The sequence below is a fragment of the Prionailurus viverrinus genome, chromosome E1 (assembly GCF_022837055.1).
Source record: "Prionailurus viverrinus isolate Anna chromosome E1, UM_Priviv_1.0, whole genome shotgun sequence".
Classification (NCBI taxonomy): Eukaryota; Metazoa; Chordata; class Mammalia; order Carnivora; family Felidae; genus Prionailurus; species Prionailurus viverrinus.
The window spans coordinates 38,391,079-38,401,335 of NC_062574.1; the positions used below are offsets into that span (position 1 = coordinate 38,391,079).

Below are 10,257 nucleotides of genomic sequence, written 5' to 3' on the forward strand. Positions count from 1 at the left end.
TATTTGCCCCACTGTCATGGGAGTGATTTTAAAAAATGCCCTAATGTGGGGGCACGTGGCTGGCTCAGTCAGTAGAGCATGTGACTCTTGATCTCAGGGTCTTGAGTTCAAACCCCCCACTGGGGGGTAGAGCTTACTGAAAAAAAATATTAAATTAAAAAAAATTCCTAATATGAGCATGTCACATTCTTGCCCAACACCCCAAGAGAGCCTCTTGTTGCTCGTGGGTTAAGATCCATATTCTGAAAAGTGCTGTGTGATCTAGTCCCTCCTGCCTTCTGCTTCAGCTGGGCCACATGGCTTTCTCCTCCTAGTTTATTATGTTCCAGGCACCTTTCTGTTCCCAGGAGGAAGGGACAGAGGCCTGCTCGGAACCACCTGCTCCCTCTTCAGGAAACAGCTCCGCCCACTCCCCTCGCTCCCTTTTGTTCTCATCCTTTGTAGCCCTTCTCACCATTTCTCATGACATATTTTTTAGTAGACATCTGCTTTTCTCCTTCTCCCAGGAGGGCAAGGACCTCCTTGTCAATTTTGCTCACCCCCATGTACCCAGTACCTGGCACACTATCTGACCCATTGTGCAAGCTTCTTAAATGTTTGTTGGGTCACGAATGAATGAATGCAAGTACAGTAGAAAACAAGGGTTAGGGATCGAACAGTTTTTATAGCAGAATAACTCAGAAAGCGAAATAAGGGGGAAAACAGTCCACGGGAATTCATCCTTGGAGCATGCAGTGGGTTCAGATCCATCTTACAAAAGAAGCAAGTTCTGCGCCCTTGACCCAGACTTCAAATGCATTCTCCCGTCAAGTTGCAAGGGCGGCCCTCTAGTCTGGATGGGCCTCTTGTCCCAGCCTCAGGAGGCATCACTCTCACTGAGTATGTGATCGGGGGCACGGGGCTCCAATTTGAGACCCCAGGTTACAGTCTTCCGTATGCAGCCGAGTCAGGGATGCCTACTTTTCACAAGCAAGTCCATGAGGGCTTGTAAGAAATGTTCATTTAGGATTCTGAATTTTAACTACCAACACCAGTCCTGTAATTAGGCAGCATGCAACAATTTTTTTTTTCTGGGACCATATCTACCATATAATTTTATATTCCAAAGATACATTTACACTGATAGAAAATCCACCAATAATGCTTCAAATTGAAACTATCTTGGAACAAGATTAGGAAAATGTCACTAATTATTGGAACAATGATAGATCCACGGGGCTCATTATGTTATTCTTTTGTGAATTTAAGAAATGTTTCCAGGGGTGCCTGGGTGGGTGGCTCAGTCAGTGGAGCATCCCACTTTGGCTAGGGTCGTGGTCTCGCGGTTCATGGGTTCAAGCCCCGCATCGGGCTCTGTACTGACAGTTCGGAGCCTGGAGCTTGCTTCAGATTCTGTGTCTCCCTCTCTCTCTGCCCCTCCCCTGCTCTCACTCTTCTCTCTGTCTCTCAAAAATAAATAAACATTAAAAAAATTCTTTTTGGGGCGCCTGGGTGGCGCAGTCGGTTAAGCGTCCGACTTCAGCCAGGTCACGATCTCGCGGTCCGTGAGTTCGAGCCCCGCGTCGGGCTCTGGGCTGATGGCTCAGAGCCTGGAGCCTCTTTCCGATTCTGTGTCTCCCTCTCTCTCTGCCCCTCCCCCGTTCATGCTCTGTCTCTCTCTGTCCCAAAAATAAATAAACGTTGAAAAAAAAAAATTAAAAAAAATAAAATAAAATAAAAAAATTCTTTTTAATTTAAAAAATGTTTCCAGAATAAAGAGAAACTTTTAAAGGAACGAATGCAATTATATACAAATTTGACCAGTTCTAACAAATACTCTGCAGGATAAATACAAATTTTGATATGGCTGGCTCTATACTATTTTACTAAACATCCCAAACCAGGCCAAAGAACCAAAGCCAGTGACTCCTTTTATGAAATTTCTTCCTATTTGATCCTGACGTGTGGCGGCTTCCCTGAGAAAGCACCACACCAAATCTCACAGGGCATGGAGTTCAGGCAGGCACTGCACTTAGCAACTCTTGAGTTGTCACATTTGATCATCAGCCTCTGGCCTCTGCCTCCTCTTATAAGGGGGAAAAAAAAAAAAGAAAGAAAGGCTAAAAATTGACCTCCCGTGTCCAAACACAAATGCAGACAACTGCAGGAAGGAGCAGAGGAACACTGCTTCTGGTCCCCGCTTGCTTCCAGCTGAACACAGCACCCACAGCCGATGGAGCAGAGGCCCCGTGGCAAGTGCTCCCCACGCACAGGTGCTCAATGTTAGCGCATGACAGACGGACCAACACCGAGCTACCGTAGAATGCGTCCAGCAGACACGCATATTAGCTATCTTAGTCTCCTCTTCAGCCCTGCGGTCACTTTACACACGGAATGATGGAAAATGCTGACCGAGAACAGTGGCTTACCCACTCCAGGTCAAGTTCTCCACTGTGTGAGAATCAGCAGACCCTCGCCCCCAGCCCTTCCTACACATGCCTGGCACTGTCCTCCAGACCTCGCAGACATCAGCTCATTCAATCCTGATGTCACTTGGAGGCGGGAAACTGAGGCACCACGAGGCTAAGAAATCCTCAAGGCCCCTGAAGCAACGCCTGGCTCCTGAGCCCTGGCTCTTCGTCTCTATGCACGGCTCTCCCTGGGTCTCCCTGTGACGCCTCCTTCCCCATCCTCGCCCCTCCTCCCCACAGCCACACTTTGCACATGCCGCTCCCTCTTGAAATGCTTTCCTGGACACTCCCCATGCTGGCTGGCTCCCTTTCTTCCTTCTCAGTGCACTGTTCTTCCCCTTCACAGGAAGGAGCCTTCACACTTCTCACAGTGTAATATATACACACAATGCGTACATCTCGACTTGTTTATTGCCTGCACTAGATAATGTGCTGTATGCCGGGCAGAGACCACATGTTTTGCTCCCCACTGGATCTCCAACACCAGGCACAATCGTTGGCTCTGGTAGATGCTCAAATCTTTATTGATTGAGTAACAGTCATTGTTCAGTCAGTCCTTTCAATGGCAAGATTTTTAAATTCTCTATTTCAAGCCCCAAATGATAAATAGAACCATCTTTAGGAACACTGCTTAAAAAGACAGCATTAGATGTAAGAAAGAATTTAAAATTGAATAAGAGAACAGGCCAGCTTATGTCAGCTGTAAGAAACAACAGAGAAATGAAACTCAGAAAATGCATATTGTGATTCTGAAAGATTATTTGCAGGAGCAATCCAAGGGGTGGGTTTAAATCTCAAATCCCAAATAAGCTTACCACTGAAGAGGGTTCCTCTTGCCCTGGGCCATTCTCAGCTGTTAGGATAAGCCGGGGAGGCACTCAATTTGTTAGTTCCAATAAACTTCTTAGTAGGGCAAAGCCCTCAGAACCAGCATTTCAGGCAAACCCAAAAGAGAGAGGTTACCCGATTGTTTCAAAGCCAACCCACGTTTCCTATCCCACCAGCTTCCACACGGAAAGGCTGCTGGATTCTGCTCTCAATGGTCCCACTTATGCTCACAGTGACCCAGGTTCTGGCTTCTGTTCATCAAAGAAAAACTTTGCCTTTCAGGGACTTAAGTCGCCTACAACTCCCATAGGGGTTATTCTTTACCTTGAACAAAGTTCTCCCAGTACACAGCAGATGTCCTGAACAAGAACTCAAATTTAAACAGGTGTTGAGTACATGAGAAAAGAGTAGGATATTTGTGACTCAAAGCAGGGGAAATCTAGGAGCACCTGGGTGGCTCAGTTAGGCATCTGACTCTTGATTTCAACTCAGGTCATGATCTCATGGTTTGTGACATCGAGCCCCAGGTAGACTCAATTCTCTCTCTCTCTCTCTCTCCCTCCCTCCCTCTTCCCCACTCATGCACTCTTGCACGCTCTCTCTCTCAAAATTAATAAATAAAGTTAAAAAATAAAGCAGGGGGAATCCTGCTTTTGAACTGGAAAACTCCTATGGCACATGGCTTGAGAGATTCCCAGACAAGGCAGGGTCCATCGGAAACAACCATAGCGCTCATACAGGTAGCAACATTAGCCCTCATCCTTGCTGTGTGATCACGGACAAGTTACTTACTTCTCTCAACCTCAGTGTTCTCGTCTTAAATAAGACTGATAGTGGGATCTACTACTCATAGGGTGATGTGAAGATTTAAAAGTAGAGACAGTGCCTGGCACACAGCAATTCTCCATCAATGATAGTCGACTCATTTGTTATCACCTGACTGTTGTTTTCTGCTTTACAAAGTACTATCACAAACACCCCAGTGAGACTTCAGGGAATCCTGAACGAAGTGTCTTTCAACCATTTAATTTCTCAGATCCTTAGTTCATAAACTGGCATAATCTACGATACTGTGTTGGAGGGGGTCAGGGGAGGAGACTGAGAAATCAAGTCCTCATTTTGGAAAAGAGACCCTTGAGGCTCAGAGTGGTGAAATGAGCCCAAGAACTCACATAATAAAACCCTAGGACTAGAGCAGGCCTTCCGACGGCCACTCTAGTGCTCTACCTCACCTACTGCTAGTCAAGGGCTTCTGTACTTTCATGACCAGCTAGCCTCCTTCTGATTAATCTCCCAGACACTTCGCCCAAAGCAATTAAACATTAGAAGTTTTGAAAGGGGAAACACAGAATCTTGTATATAACCTTGAGGTGCTTTAAACTTCACACGTGAGAGCATTCGCATCAGTGTAGGTTTCCAATCTTCTTATAACGCTATTTCTTTTTAACTCGGGATTTAAAGTTGACAAAGACCTTAATGAATAGGCAGGACAAAGGGAGTTGTCTGTCCATGGCTCGTCAGCTCCTGAAGTTAACACTTCTCATGGGGACAAGAGTCAGCCAAAGGACAGAGTTCCAGGCAAACTGGAAAACGCTCCTCTGGCCCACAGATCATGGATTAGTGCCTAAACTCAAAGTGGTAAATCTTGTGAGATGTCCCCAGCTTTTCCAGAGTGACCCACCACTTAACCCTAGCCCTGTCATTCAATAGCATCCACTGATACTGGCTGCTCACTATGTGCCAGGCATGTGAGCGTCTTGGTGTAATCCTCACGACTACCTATAAAGAATATGCTACTATGGTTCACCTGAGACCCCACTGCTGTACGATGTACCATTATTTTATGCGCAAAAAGAGGACATCGCTGCCAACTACAACGGTGAGACCCCATACATCATGAGACACTTATCTTCAGAAATGTTAAGATGAGACAAACGGTACATATCTTAGCACGGCTGAAATGTGCACACTGTCCCCGTTTTACAGATAAAGAAACTGAAGTATAGAGAGAAAAAAAAAAATTGCCCAAAGTCACAGAGCTGCTAAATGGAAGCACTGGGATGCCCCCTGGTAAGTATGGGCAGTAAACTCAAATCTCCCAGCAGCCACGTGAATTACCCAAAACGGTACCAGGCAGAGAGGCAGGACACAGGGCGCTAATTCTTGGTCCACCGTGAGCACATTAACTGTGGCAATTCTCTGAACATCTCTGAACCTGACCTTCCATATGTCCAAAGAAGGCACTGTGCTAGAACTGCCATTCCTCTTCTGGGAGAAGCCATGGAGTCCAATGGAAAAAGCAGGCTTTGGAATCAGAAAGTTCTAGACTGAAATTCTTGCTCCACCATCTAACCAGCTTATCACTCTGGACAAGTTACTGAACTGCTCTGAGCCTCAGTTCCCTCCCTCTTCCATAAAATGAGGCTACCACAACCTATCTCCCTTAGAGCGCTGCTCAAGGACTGGAGATATGTATGTGTATACATATCTCCTACTGGAGGCAGGGAGAGGGGGAGAGGGAGAGAGGGAGAGGGACAGAGAAAAGAGAGAGAAAGAGAGAGAGGGAGGGAGAGGGAGAGACAGAGGAGAGAGAGGGAGGGAGGGCGAGAAAGGAGGACATAGCAGAGTTGGAATTAAACAAATGCTCTCTTTTCTGTATTAGCTGCCTTCTGCTTTGGGACAGGATCAAACAACAAACGTCCCCTGCAACCTCAACAATTCCCAAGGGGGGCGCTCAGGAGAGACCAAGGGTCAGACAGAAGAAAGCAGATGCTGAGGGATACTCAGGCCAAGAAAATGAAGTGGAAACATCTGGCGGCCAGGGACTATGTTTGTTTCATGAACTTCCAAATTTTTGAACAAATAAATTGATAGAAGGAAGATGGCACAGGAACCAACACCATGAAAAGATACTGGCCAACAGATACGAGGATGCAGAGGGTTTTATACCAAACCTGACACAGAAAACCATTCTCTGAAGTTTCAGTTTGACACCAAAAGTGATCTACAGTGGGAAGATTCTCCCCTGTTGTTCTGTTTTGTTCTTACACTAAGTAATATTCGGTGTATTTCTCCCTTTCTTTCCTCAAGGGCTTCAGAAGATCCTTAAAAGAGAGCTTTTTTGACCTGGCGGGAAGGCGAATCATACCGCATGTAGAAACAAACTCTCCACCCGTTTTGGTTTTTTCCACCATAACCCACAAGGCCTGGCAGTTTCTGGCACACTATCGGCTCAATAAAAATTAGTTGAATGAATATTTTTCGACTATACGCGATTTCTTTTGGATGAAAGAAATCCATTGATTCTGCCTGAAAGGCCTAATCTCTCCTGCTGCTTTTCCAGAAGTATTCTAAAAACATAATCTCTAATAAACAAACAATACCTTCGGTATGTGTGGTATCTCCAATCCTTTCACAGGGCCACATGCTACTTTCTTCCAACCTCCAAGCCCCGGGACACTCAGCCCAAGCATACTCTTGCACTTCCCTTCCCTCCCTCCGTCCCAGCCCCTGGGTGACTTGTCAGTTGTTGCAATGACCACCATCTTGATTTGAATCAGGTTGCTAATCTCCTTCCTCTCAGGCATAGCACCCCTTCCTGGAGATAAATGCAGGCCAAGTTGAGTTCACCCACAGCCCTCTCCGCACATGGACTTGAGGCCTTCACGGACACTCCCGGAGAGGCCCGTGTGAAAGAAAGAAGCTGTATGGCAAAAGGCCCGCTCTACCCCCATCACCTTGGGAGGCTTACTTGTTTTCCGTAAGTTTAGACCAACTACCAATTCTTGGAAGAACTTGAAATACCAAAACAGCTGAAGGGTTGAGTAAGAACTAATAGAAATGGCTGTTTGACTCTTTCGATACCTCCTGTGAGACAAGCTTCACTGTGTCACCTGGTTCTAAACTCACAAACCTGGCCTGCTCAAATACCCCCTACCCTGGAGTTCAAGGATCATTTGCCCCTCTGATTTTCCTTATTGGTGTCCATGTAAAAGTCACTCGTTTTCCTTCCAGCTTACATCTGGCTCCTGAAAGGAATCCTTTAAGTCCTTTGATGAGAACCATCAAAATGTGCAGAAGGCCGACTCCTTTCAATTGCTGTGCAGAGCAGAACCACGGTGGACTTCAAACGGGAATCTGGTACCACCCCTGCCTTCAAGGAGCCCACGCTTTCCCTTCAACTCTAAAAAAGTATGTCCGCCCGGCGCAGTGTCTGTAAAAACGTAGTGACAAAGTACTTCATAGCTTCGGAGAGCGAGCGAGGGTGGAAACAGACTTTGCCCTTACATTTGATGCCCCGTAACCATGACGACCGATGGTTTAAGTAACCATCAACCCACTGAGGGGCTACGTTTTCCAAAAACCGTTTTCAAAAGGGGAAAACTCCCCTGCACCAACTCCCGCGTCGGCCGTGCGATCTGGGCAGCGTGCGTGGTGCAATCGGAGTAGCCGTGCGTTCCTCCTCCCGGTGCCTCGGTCTCGCTGGGGTGCTAGCCAGCGGCCAGCAGCCCCAGCCTCCACCGTCAACACCCGCGCTCCCGGGCAGGGCACCTGGCGTTAGGCCTCAGCCCAATGTCACTTGTTAACCTTCCGATCCCCCGGCTCTCGGCACGCCGCCGCCTCCTGTCTGAGGCACGCAAACCACCCCACCGCCACCCGCGATTTCCAAGGAGTTGGAGAAAAACAACCCGAGCGCAGCCAGCCCCTGACAGATCCGCGTAAAAGTAACTGCGGTTCTCGACTTCCAAGCATTTAGTGACGCGGGCGAGGGGGGCGGCAGGAGCCGGGGGGCCCATTCATAAAATTACGAGCTGTTTTCCTTTAGTTTGCGAGTGGACGGCCCTCCCTGGCCCGGGCCGAGCCCGGAGCCCGGAGCCCGGAGCCCGGAGCCCGCGGACCGCAGGCTGGAGGGGATGGGCCGGCCGGCGCCTCCGTTTGGGGTCAAGCCCAAACCGCCACGCCCGACCCCAAACGAACGAGGCGTTCGCCCGGGGGCGTCGCGGGTGGGCGTCTCCCGTCCACGCCGCGTCGTGACAGCGGGGCGGGATCCCGGGAGGGGGCCGATCCCCTTGCCCCGCCGCACCAACGGCCGCCGGCCCCCGGCACAGCCGGGACCCTGCGGGGTCGGGCCGCCCCCCGCCCGGGCCTTCTCCGCGGGCGCTCCCTCCACCGCCCCCCGCCCGGCCCCGGTCGCGCTCACCCCGGCTCCGCTGGCTGCTTCATTGTACTGCGCCGGCGCCCGTGCTCCGCGGCCGCCGCGGCTCCGGCTCGGGCTCCGGCCGCTGTCCTGCCGCCCGCCCGCCCCCGGGCACCGGCCGCCCCGCCCCGCCGGCGGACCCGCCCCGCGCCCGCGGCCGCCGCCACCAACCGGAGGGCCGCAGGGGCGGAGCAGGCCGCGCGCCAGGCACGGCCAATCCAGCCCCTACCCGCGCGCCGAGGAGCGACCGCGGAAATGGGCGCGCGATTGGTCAGGTCTGTTAAAGGGACCGCCGCCCACAGGGCTAGAGGGGCGGTGACACGGTTACCTGCAGAGTCCGGGTGGGAGGGGTAAGAGCTTCTCTTCTCTCCCAGCCCAGCTGCGGCGCTTTCTCCAGTTCTTTGCACTTACTAATTTCCTCTTCCTGCAGCCTAGCAAACAAGTGGGGGCAGAACGTGTCCTGGCCGAAGGGAGAAACTGAGGCTGCGAGAGCCAGGGGTTTCCCGCTGGGCATATTCACTCAAATTTGGGTTTTAGAAGGCCGTCATCTATCCCGTCCAATCCCAGAAATTCGCTTAAAAAGACACATCCTCGGCTTCACCCTGGAGGAGTTTGACATAAAGATCCCTAGGTCCCACCAGAGTCTCTCATTTCCTACTTCTGGAATGGAACTGGGGAAAATACGCATTTTTCAACATCCCTCCCCCAACGTGAGTCTAATGTAGGTGGTACAAGATCCACACACACTCAGGTGCGTATTTCGAGTCCATCATAGTAATGGAATTCAAAGTCAACTGCCAAAAATAAAGCCAAACTCTCTTTTATCCTCAAAATCAGTAATATGGCTGGGAGACTTTCTAGCTGGGCTGGAGGCCACCTACTAAGAAACTCAGAGCAGCTGGCTGAGTGGGTCCTGCTAAGAACTGAATTTGAAGGGAACTGGGCTGGGAGGAGGTAACAAACCAGTCTTGTTCTCTGAGTAGTAAGACAATGCTGAAATATCTTAATGACAAACACACCCTTCCTCATTGCTATGACCAGACCCGGTCATAAGCCCAGGAGGGTGCCTTGCCCCTCTGGAGCTCCCTTCCAGTGCCATCGAGTCCTGCCTACTCTCCCAGCCCCCCTCCTCTCCTCATCCTCCGTGTCCCAGGTATGCATCTGACTGAAAAGTCACTGCCTTCGATTTCAAGGTCAGCCTCTCCCACCTAGACCCCTCCTATGAGGAGCAAATAGCTTCCACAGAACAACCCATATTTTGCTGTAATATCTGCTGGGTTCTGGGTTTGCCAGAGATATCTCCACACACACATTGATCAGCCTTGTCAGGGTTAAGTCTCTGGGTTGCTGATATCACTGCCTAGTATTACCATGTCTCCTCTTGGTTCCCAAAGGAAAAGGAACTCTTCCTCAACAGGAGAAGGCTCCATTCATGCATATCTGGAAATGTGCAACAAGGGCCATTATCACTGGAGAAACAGCTCCCAAACTCTTCTTGGCCATATCTTAAAACCTCCACCTCAGTGGGGGGTTGGAGGATAGGCCCTGAAACTGCACCACTTGAAGCTGGCAAGATGCATCTCAAGAGTCCCCACCCCCCCATGCTCATTTCAAGCCCTACCTAAATATTAGATTAATTAATACTATATCAACCTGACCTCAGACTAGAGTCCAGTAAGATCCAGCATGAACACTCAGAAGGATCCCTTCTTTTTGAAAAGTGAGTAACTTGGATGCTTTGAAAAATAAATGGATATATAATAACATAATAATATTAACACT

At 49.5% G+C, this 10,257-nt stretch overlaps 1 protein-coding gene across 2 annotated transcripts in view; it reads right to left on the reverse strand.

Moving 5' to 3' along the window:
- Positions 1 to 8,598, reverse strand: part of TEX2 (testis expressed 2) — a 106,108-nt gene extending 97,510 nt beyond the window's left edge. The window contains exon 1 of one of the 2 annotated variants that reach the window (XM_047832626.1): positions 8,479 to 8,598. The gene's annotated coding sequence lies outside the window, so the exon portion shown is untranslated. The remainder of the gene's footprint in view (positions 1 to 8,478) is intronic. The other variant, XM_047832625.1, reaches the window with a different exon arrangement.
- Between the last annotated feature and the right edge of the window lie 1,659 nt (positions 8,599 to 10,257).